Source organism: Amblyomma maculatum, chromosome 3 (genome assembly GCF_055883805.1).
Source record: "Amblyomma maculatum isolate TAMU_Amacu chromosome 3, ASM5588380v1, whole genome shotgun sequence".
NCBI classification, from domain to species: Eukaryota; Metazoa; Arthropoda; class Arachnida; order Ixodida; family Ixodidae; genus Amblyomma; species Amblyomma maculatum.
This window is the reverse complement of record NC_139346.1, coordinates 12773415-12784157: the sequence shown is the minus strand read 5'-3', so window position 1 is coordinate 12784157 and position 10743 is coordinate 12773415. Positions and strand designations below refer to the sequence as shown.

The 10743-nt window shown below is 44.8% G+C and overlaps 1 pseudogene; it reads right to left on the bottom strand.

Moving 5' to 3' along the window:
• Nucleotides 1-208: 208 nt before the first annotated feature.
• The window catches only part of LOC146194242 (bleomycin hydrolase-like), a 19487-nt pseudogene continuing 8952 nt past the window's right edge, over nt 209-10743 (bottom strand).

Sequence of the window (10743 nt, the reverse complement as noted above, 5' to 3'; positions counted from 1 at the left end):
TGAGACAAATTGTCCGCGAAAACACTAGTGACACTTAATTCTCAGTCTTAACTTGGTCTTGTATTTGTGTCAAATAAAGTCGGCGAATGCGAACTGTTTGTCATGGGTGGCTTATCAGATCATATGATGATTTTGCTTAATGTGCCAGTTAAGAAAAGCGCTTGCACAGGGTCTTCCGCTGTGCACGCGCTTTTGTTAACTAGGTACATTAAGCAAACACAAATTCATTGAACCAGTCCCGGGTCACGGTAAAGAATCCTTTCTTTCTTGTGTCGAGTTTCCGACACGAAACTTGACAGGCTTGCCATCTGCATCAACGGACACTCCTGTAAAGAGCATGGCCCATGCAGGATTCCCAATAGATGACATGGCTAACGTGAAGTGCTTCATAATCTCCCCGCTTTATCTCGCACCTCTTTACAGCCAAACCAAACAGACCCTTGATAGAATCGACAATAGACCGTCCATCGGCTGGTTGTTGCAGACTACCGGAATGCCTCCAACAACGTTGCCCAGGCAGTGTCGCCGAAGGGGTTTGATGGTCTGGTGTCATTCACCAAATATACCTTGTCATCGAAGTTGAACAGGGGCTTTACGTGCTTCTCGTAAAACTCCAACGGAGAGATCGGCCCTAGCCGTTTGTAAGCCTTGTTCTTGTCATAGTATTCCCAAGTGAAAGTAGCCGGTGGTGTGCCCAGGCAGATGGATGTGATACGGTACACAGTTTCAATCATGTGCTGGATTGCATACTAAACGTCAGCATCAGAGCATCCCTTTGCAAGCAGCGTGTACAGGTCGCGTGAAAACTCTCGAAATTTGCTGGTGAGCAGCTGGTTGAAGCGTTGCGAGGCCTCGGAAATGGTGGACTCGAGGTAGCACTGTTTGGGCCCCAGGCCGTGCTTGGCTACAATTGGCTCGACACCCTGTGCCACTGGCCACCGTCCTCCAGTGGCTTCCGCAGGAGGAAGCTGAAGAGCTCCTCCGGAATGTTTGGTTTTATCGAGTCCCCAGGGTACCGTTTGCAAGTGCGTTTGCTCGGAGGGGCCCTGTCTTCTTCAAGGGATCCTCCGGGGGACTTATACTGGCGTGCTTCCACGCTGCAGCGATACTTTGCAACCTTCAGGGCTCAGCTGGCAGCTTGGGTAGGCCTGACAGTTGCTCGAACGACCGTGGCTGACACGGTTGCTGTTGCTGGCAACGCTCACCTCCCTGCTGATTCTACCGCACACCCTCCAGCCACATCGGACTCTTCAGACAGTAAGGCTGACCTTTCGGACGTTACTACTTTCTTGGAGGATTCTGTCCCAGAAGTGAATGCTGATTCCGATTCGCATTCGCCTTCGGAGGCGAATTTCACTCATCTGACTACCTTACCGGGCCTCTCCCCGAATCCTGCGGCCATTGAGCCGTCTACAGATCTTGATGAACTTCCGCTGAATTCCGACGCTGCCATTTTGAGGGCACCCGAGCAGCTGATATTGTCACGGTATTGGTGACTAGGGCTAGGTTATCAGAGCCGGTGCAGGTGGAATTACACGGTCCAAGCTTTAGGTACGTTGTTGTTTTTGTCCAAATAACTTATGACACATACTCACAGAGGGGGATCGGCCAAGAATTGGGTAGCATAGAATTTTTTTCAATATACTTGCATAAAAAAATGATTTGAGGGGTAGAGGAAAGGAAACAAAACGGGAAATAAGTGAAATATAAAATGAAAAGTGGTAACACTCACGGGAGATTGACACTATAATTGTAGAACAAGTGATGTTTAAATATTTAGCAAGGCAAACGATTTGAGTCCAGTAAAAAATTTTGCATGGCGGTAAAAACAGACCTGTGACTGTGCCCAAGGATGGTGGCGCCAAATGATAACAATGTCGGGCTGCCTAAACTAAGGCCAAGCTGTTGCAATGGCCTTTCCATCAACTGTTTTCTCAACGTAGTAAAGCTGCGGCAAAACAATAAAAAGTGATGTAATGTTTCTTGTTCACCGAAAAATGCGCATACGGGAGACAGTGCCAAACCATTCCTGTAAAGATAGAAATTTAAAGGTGGGATACGGCATCGCAGCCTTGTTAGTGAAATCTCAAGTTGCCGTGAATGACATAATTTTCTATTCCAAGGATAATTTAGATGCAGGTAGTCATTAGATCTTAAAAGATGTCCATTTTTCATATTTAATAGAACGTTTCTTCGAAACCTAGCTGCGGTGATGTACGCGGTCGCCGGAAGGATAGATAATACGGGGCCATTAAGGGACTCTTTTGCCAAATTGTCAGCATATTCATTTAAAGTCACATTGCTGTGGCCTGGTACCCATACCATATGTACAATTTTCAAATGTCTAGGGATCAGGGAGACAAAGGTTTCTACTATTGCAGAATCCACCGACGTAGAGAGAGATGAACACAAGGATAGAGAGTCGGAAATTACTGCCACTTCAGAAAAAGAGGGGTCTAATTTCCGTAAAGCGAGTACCACCGCCAGAAACTCCGCCTCAAAAATTGGGGTGAAGACCGGAAGCCGGACAGAAAAAGACCAGTCTAAATGTGGACAATATATACCCACACCCGCCTTTTCATTACTTTGAGATGCGTCAGTAGCTACAACTAAACTAGCAGAAAGACTTCTTAAATGATCTTCTAATAATCCGTTTAGAATAACGGATGATAAGTTTTTAGCATTATTCGGGAATATGTCGTCAAAGACAATTTTAATAGATGAACCGATGGTTTGTATGGGTAGAATACTAGGAAGGGAAACATTTAAAGGGTCCAGAAAATTTTTGACCATAACAACCTGCGGGGTGTGAAATTTAGACCAATGGACACCGAAAAAGGAGGTCGGTTGACAGCAAAAAATAGACATAGATCGGTGAAACTCTGATTCATATATCCTTAAGTATGTCTGAACGGTTAGAATTTGTAATCTATATATCGAGGGTGGAATCCGGGCTTCAAGGTAGAGCACATTGTTGGCAACAAATTTTGCAAGTCCCAGACACAACCGAAGCGCTTCTCGTTCCAAAAGAACGAGCGGTCGAATTTTATAAGCTGCTGATCCAGAAAACAAGACTGAACCGAACTCTAAAATTGGACGCACATACATAACATAAATCATTAAAAGGACATCTCTCCGCATTCCAGACCTGGGACGACTAATTCGGCGCAACGTGCCCACGGCCCGAGCCCCTTTCGTAGCAGTATGGTTAATGTGGGGCTGCCATGAAAGATTATCATCATAAGTGACCCCTAAATACTTTAATGATTTAACCTGTGGTATTATTTGCTGCTGATACATTACAGACAGACTTACATAATCTTTTATATTAAATACGAGGACTGCGCTTTTGTTGACATTTAATGTGAGACGCAAGCCACACAACCAATTCTCAATAGAGTTTAGGTACGTTTGCAAGTGGAGATAAAGGGATTGAATATCCGATGCAGTTGCAAAAACCCAATATCATCCGCATATACGTAAGTGCGAACGTCATGATTAACTAGTATTGAGCTGAGTAGTATGTTGAAAAGGACTGGTGAAAGGACTGCTCCTTGCGGCACTCCCCTGGCTTGCTTATATCTGCCAGAATGGACGCCATTTAATGCACAGTAAACCTCTCGGTTTTAGAGGAATTCAGATATCCAGGCTACTAAATAATGTGGAAACTGAAGAGATTTTAATTTTTGCAATAGAATGCTATGCTCAACGCTATCATAGGCTCATACTTAACCAGCCAAAAGACGAGACACAGAATCAAAGAGGGGACAGGACAAGGCTGGACTATCAACTGAATGTTTATGATCGGAAGAAAACAACGAAGACCCCTTCCGAAAAGCTCGCGCACAACCCAACCGGGGGACTGCAAGACATTGGGAAGAAGATGAAGACGAAAATACAAAGGCAGCGTGCATTTTTTTGGCGCCGCGCTAAAAGAACTCGACTCTCGAGTTCAGCATGCGCATTCCAGATGGAACACTTTTGATGGAAACCAATTTGGCAAGGGCTGAGGATATTTTCTTTATTCATGAAATCCGAAACACGTATAAGTATGACTCTTTCAATTAATTTTACAATGTTTGATGTTAATGCAATTGGTCTAATATTATCAATGGACAAGGCACCGCCTTTATTCTTAAGTAGAGGAATTATTTTGGCACGTTTCCATTCTGGGTGTATCCAAGCATGTTTGATTGAATAATTTACTAGCTCTAATAACGTCTGAGGTGACTCGTCAAAAAGAATTTTTAACATTTTTGAAGTTACTTTATCAGGACCGGGAGCAGCGGCTGGTAATTTCATAACTATAGGAGAAAGCTCAGAAACGGAAATTTGAGGATCATAATTAACTGGTTCCATTGGCATTACAGATATCGAGCCCGAAGGATGTGCAGACGAGAAACGCTTCTCCAGTCCTTTGGCAATTGTTTCAATTGTGTCTATTGCTTCATGGGGAGTCAAAATAAAGGAATGTAGATTTTCTGCTTGCGGAATCTTTTTCCGCGAGCGTAAAAAACCAAAAAGAGCAGTTCGATTGCCAGATTTAGAGAGGAAATCAAAATGCTTAGCATCATACTCGTCCTTCGCTTTTGCAACTGTACGTTTAAAAGTAGCTGCAGTGAACTTGTAATCCTGCCAGGTTTTCGGGCACTGGTTGTGGAGAAGCTTTTTCCATGCCGCCTTTCTACGTCTGTAATCTCGGGAACAATCAGCATTCCCCCAAACAGCTGAAGTATTCCCCTTTGAGCTCCGTACCAAGATCTCAGACTTCTTACGGCAATCCTCAATCACCGAGCATAAGCGTTTTGATTTTTGTTCTTCATCCGTGTTAGTCAATGACTCAAGATTAGAGCGTAACGTTGACTGAAAGTTATTATAGTTGATAAATGACTTCAACTGAGAAGTCGCTGGAGTTACAGGGTGATTAACCTCAAGCGCAATCGGTATATGGTCACTAGAGGTGCCACAATCAAGTGTCGACCAATTATTAACGAAGAGACTGGGAGAGGTAAAAGTTAAATCTAACACAGATTGACTGTGTTTTCTTATAAAAGTGGCCGAACCCGAATTTCTACAGGAAAAGTTATTATTTGTTATCCAATCCAAAAGACGCTTGCCACAACTATCTGTCTTGTAGCCCCATGACACATGATGCGAATTAAAATCACCAGCCAGAAGAACTGAATTTCGACAATTAACTAATAGCAGATCTAGAAGTTTTGTATCTTGTACACCGCTAGGGAAATAAGCATTCACTAAGGAAAACGGACAGTGCCCTGGAATTTCAAAGTCTAGGGCCGATAACTCAAAATCTATAGAAGATACCTGGAAAGAAATCTTAGCCCTGTGACAGAATTTTGTACAGACAAATATAATTAAACCTCCTCCTTTTGATTGGCGATCTTGTTGGAATGAATGATAATTTTGTAAATAGAAATGCTTTTCGGCTGTTAGCCTAGTTTCTTGCAAAATAATTATGTGTGGATTATATTGAGAAGAAATGTAACCTAAATCTGTTGAAGCTGTTAGAATCGAACGACAGTTCCACTGCATAACTCTTAGTGCCCTTATGATTGTGAAATCTTGGCAGCCGCAACTGCCTGCCCCAAAATATTATCCTTTGGCTTTAATGTATGCTGATGTTTCTTTGATTTTGGTTGGGACCGCGGAGAAGAATGATTGGACATGGGAGACCCACACCGTTTTAGAATTCTTACATCTGATTCTACCATCTCTGCGTCATTAACGTTTTCATCGTCATCTGGAGGAGCAGCCCTGTTAGGCGAAGCAACAGTAGTGCTTTCAAGCAGTTGAGAGCTTTCAGAGGGCATATTTGCTATGAAAGGGGCTGTTCCTGATTGCAGAGCTTGCGTTAGCTGAACTGCCAGAACGGTAGAAAAACACTCTGTGACAGTAGCAACTATTCGGTCGACCATTTTAGTCATTGATGCTTCCACTGAAGTCATTATCGCCTTTGAGATTGATGCATCCAGAGGCACACCTGATCGGACTGACACACCTGCATAACCGTGTAATCGTTCCTTAACTTCTGTTACAGCGTCACGACGCGAACAGCGTTTTCTATCTATTACCTCTAGAATTTGCAGCTCCTGTTTTCGAGATGAACACTCCAAGGAGTTGCAGCGTGGGCTCCACCGCAAAGGCAGCATTTGTCGTTTTGTTGTGAACATGATGACGAATGATGACCATCGCCACATTTGGAACACCGCACGGAGGACTTACAACCACGAGCACTGTGACCATATCACCAGCAATTAGTGCACTGCAGTGGCTTAGATTCAAGAGGATCCACACGGAAGATCAATGGCCATGCTTTTATCTCTGACGGGCATGAAGTTCCCGCAAATGTGGCAATCACCGACTCTGTTGGTACCCGCGTATTATTAACCTCCCGGCTGCAACGATACACCGCTACCACACCAGCCGCCGAAAGAAGGTCGAGGGTCTCAGCCGGAGTTAAAGAAGAGTCTACTCCTCGGACTAATCTTTTTGTGCATGCAAGATGAGTAGGGATAAAGCTGCTCACCTGAAGCGATCCAAATGAATTGCATTTAAGCAGATCCTTCACGCAATTGAGGTCTGGAGATCGGCACAGTATCCCGCCACGCCCAAACTGCCTCACTTCTGTGATCGAGTCATACAGGGTAGAGGCTGCCTGGAGAGCAGCTCGAACAGTCCCAGGGTTATTCATTTTAATAAATCCGCCATCCTTGGACACCAGCGCCACAGGAATGTTTGGAACGCCAGATCGTTGGAACACTTCCAGAGGTAGATCGTGAGGAGTAATGAAAGCCGACCAGGGGGAGCGCCCCTGGCCGGGAGACTGCGTAGACATCACTTTACAGTTACAATCTCTCTGCGAGCGTTATCAACGCGGTGAAAAGCGCAAATGCGCAGGGGAAAACAGAAAAAGAGGACTAGCCGCCCAATACTTAGCCGATTCACGCCTTCTGCTCGTAGCGGTGCCCTAATACGTTAGCAGGGTTAGCTTGGTGTAGCGATCGATCAAGAGCTACAAAGCCAGTAGCAGGCCCGTGCATTTTCTTTTCCTTCGAGTCCGGAGCCGATTCACTTCGTCCTCTTTCTCCGAGCGCCACTTCAACGTCTTTCGCTCCGAGAGCCCCCTGGCATTCCTCCCTCTTTAAGCGTGACGCACACGGCACACGTGCGCACAGGTGGACAAAAGCAAACGAAAAAAAGAAAGTTTGCAGATGCCGTCTTTCAGTTACCGCGTAAAATACGGCTTCATGCGTAGGACATGAACTGTCTCTGGACGAGGTAGCCGACGAGGAGCGCCACTTCAACGTCTTTGGCTCCGAGCGCCGCCTGGCAATATCTACAATCAACGCCAGCAAAAGCAAGATTGGCCCTGGAGTTCGTGCTGTCCTCGTCTCCCTGGCTTCGTCTCTGAATGCACAGGCAATTCACATTTTTGCTTGTGCTGTTCGGTACAGGGAACTTATCCGTTCTTTACACGACCAAATCTCTTCTCGAGACCGGGAAATAGAAGCTCTTAAGGCCCACAACTCCGAGCTTTCTTGTAGGACATCTGCTTGCGAAGGTAATCCGCTGATGATTGGACGAAATGTTTCTCGGACCTTCGCAGCAACTTTGCGGGCCGCTCCAGATTCCGAAGCAATTCCCAGATCCATGGGCGGTATTCAGGACTTTGTAAGGCCTCACGAGCATCATACTGTTGAACCTCACCAGATGGTCTTAACGTCTGCGGCCGCTACAAATCATGTGGGACAGGAAGTTGCAACTCTGCTCAAGGCATCAGTAGGCCCAGAATCCGAGGGCATTGACGCTCTCAACCTCCAGCCCACGCGTCGTGCCTTAGTAGTAACTTCCAAGGACACAGGAGGCCACCAACGCCCCAGTTAAGGTCCGGGTTTCCTCGAGGAGGAACCCGCACATTCGGCTATCAGGTGTTGACCCGGACGTCCTCCCGGATGATTTGGTGGCGGTCGTCAACCGTAGGAACCCCGGAAGCGCGAAAGTATACCTAGAGCTTAGGAAACTTTCGAAAAAATGCGCGCATTCCAGGTTAGATTACTTGAAAAGATAAATCCGAGCGTTTTTACAGAAATAACAAGCTCTATTTGATTGCTATTTAAGGCTATTTTGAGAGGTATAGATTTTTTCCTTCCCTTCGAGAGGTATAAAAGAATTTGTGTTTTTGTGGGATTTATGCGCCGAGAGTTTGCATCTGCCCACAAGTGCAGTTGATTAAGTGCATCACTTGTTTTGCGTTCAACGTCGGCTTCAGAAGTTCCTGTTACAAAGAAGGTTGTGTCATCCGCAAATGGCAAAACCTGAAAATCACTCGCGCTGTGGACGATATCATTTATATAATCTAAAAACAGTAACGGCCCAAGAATGCTTCCTTGGGGCACTCCTGATGTTATATGGAGGGTAGAAGAGGTTGCTGTGCTTATATCAATGTATTGTGTTCTGTGAGATATGTAAGATTGTAATAAAGTTAGCGCTAAGCCCCGGACACCATACAAGTGTAACTTAAAAAAGGAGGTCAAAGGCCTTAGTGAAATCTACGTAAATACCCACGATGAGCTTATTTTTACTGAACGCCTTAATTATAATTTCTGTTTGAGTTAGAAGCGCTGTTTCCGTAGATCTTTTTTTCCTAAATCCATGTCGAAAATCTAGAAATAAGTGGTTGTTATCAAAATAAGAAGTTACTCCTTTATATATTATCTTCTCGATACCTATAGAAAACACAGGTAGTATGGCAATAGGTCGGTAGTTTGTGAATAGATTCTTATCACCTTTTTTTAAAAATGGGCATTACTCGAGCAATTTGTATTTCTGAAGGGAACACCCCAGCGGAGAGAATCAAATTACAAATATAGCAATAAAAAAATATAGCTATTATAAATAAATAAAGCCATTCACATCCTGCGATTTATTATATTTTTCATGCTATTTATGAAAGAGAAAACCTCGGCTGGTTTATTCGGGGCCAAAAACAGCGATTTTATGTTACAGTTTTCTCGCATATACTGTGGCGTAGTTGCTAGCAGTGCTCCCATCGAGTGCACTATCTTTCGTCTGCTGAATAAAAAAAGGATTGGAACACTGGAGAGCTCTTTTTCACCATGTTTAAAGGTGCTAAGCGTGAATGTACGAGTAGCAGGGCCTGCGCGAAGCTACGTCTGGCAGCAGCGTACATTCATCGTGGAACACATCTATTAAGTATGAATCCCTAGCTTTTCTCAGCGTAGGCGTAAGTTTATTCTGGTATGTCTTAAATTCTGCAAGTATATTTAGATACTTAGTCGTTACAAATTTGGCGTACAGCGCATTTTTATGCCTAATCATTTTCAGATGTTCTCTATAAGCTTCTGCGAGTTGGGCTGTCTAGGTAGCCGCCTGGCTGATAATTATTATGTTTTAAATGATGCTCGGTTGTTAAAGAACGAAAATAAAGCAGATGACTTATCGTTAAATATCTGAGCTCTTTGGCTGTAAAAGTTGCATAACAGCTTCAGAAACTTAAGCCGTTTTCTGCGGAATAAACTTGTCGGTTTCATGTACATATCGCGGGAACTGTTTGTTCTGCCGCGTCGGAATCCCTCACACGCACACCCCGATTAACATAGATGCACAAATCCGTAAGCAATAAATGGGCCACCTTTTATAGTTCTGTTTCTATGACAAGTGCGGACAGTTGGTTTTGATAGAATTAAATTGCAGCAGCATTAGCATGCTAGAACGCGCGCCGGGAGGGTAAGGTTTGAGTGCGCTATGGTTGTAACAAATGACTAGCAAAACGAAGTGCTCGCGCCTTTCTCGCGGATTCACGGATCCTCATTATCTCCTGTGGCTTGGTGCTAATGCGTTTTTAGTCGCTTCGCATGAAAGTAAGGAGCATAAATATATTTACCGGATCGAAGCAAGTGCAGCGCTAATCAAATCAGGTCATCGTTTTAAAGCTTGTCACAGTTGGTGGCAGTGAGCAAAATCAATATTTATTCTATCTTTCAACCCATAATTGCCTCGAATGTAAAACTCTAAGCGAAATGAAATATTTAATTAAAACGTTTGTCTCAGTGCAGTTGACCAGAATGGAACCAGCTGCAGACCCGACCAGTCGCAGATCAAGTGATCGACAGGCTGCAAAAAGAATAAGGCGAAGCCTCCCTCCCATCTTCCACATGTGGCACACGTGTTCTATAGCCAGTCAGGCTGCAAAAAGAATACGGCCAAGCCTCAATCCCATCTTCCACATGTGACACACGTGTTCTATAGTCAGTCATATGTCCATGTGTATTAAAAAGGAAATCGCGAGCTTTTTTTGAACGCCGTTGACAAATAAATGTTTCACCAAATACTGCAGCTGCTTTTGTTTCATGGCATCAAAAAGCTACTGCTTTAAGTTGATACATTTGGATCCACTACCTCGTTATGGGCCACGGTATAATAAATGCGTGGCATGAATCGCACGAGGGGCGATGCCGGACCTATGCCGTAGTTTTGAGCCATCTGCCGGCCGCTAACCGGCGTCGGGAAGCAGCCGGCCGACGTGCGGCCGGTCGTCAAGCAGAATAGCTTAAGCAGACAAGCGACCGACCGTTCATGAGTAACGCTGGCAGGTGGCCGGCCTACATGCGGCAGGTGGTCGGTCATGTCGGGCCAAAGGGTCGGGCCGTAGTCGATTGCCGAAAATCGGCCGACGTTAGGCCAGTGTCAAACCCCGACAGC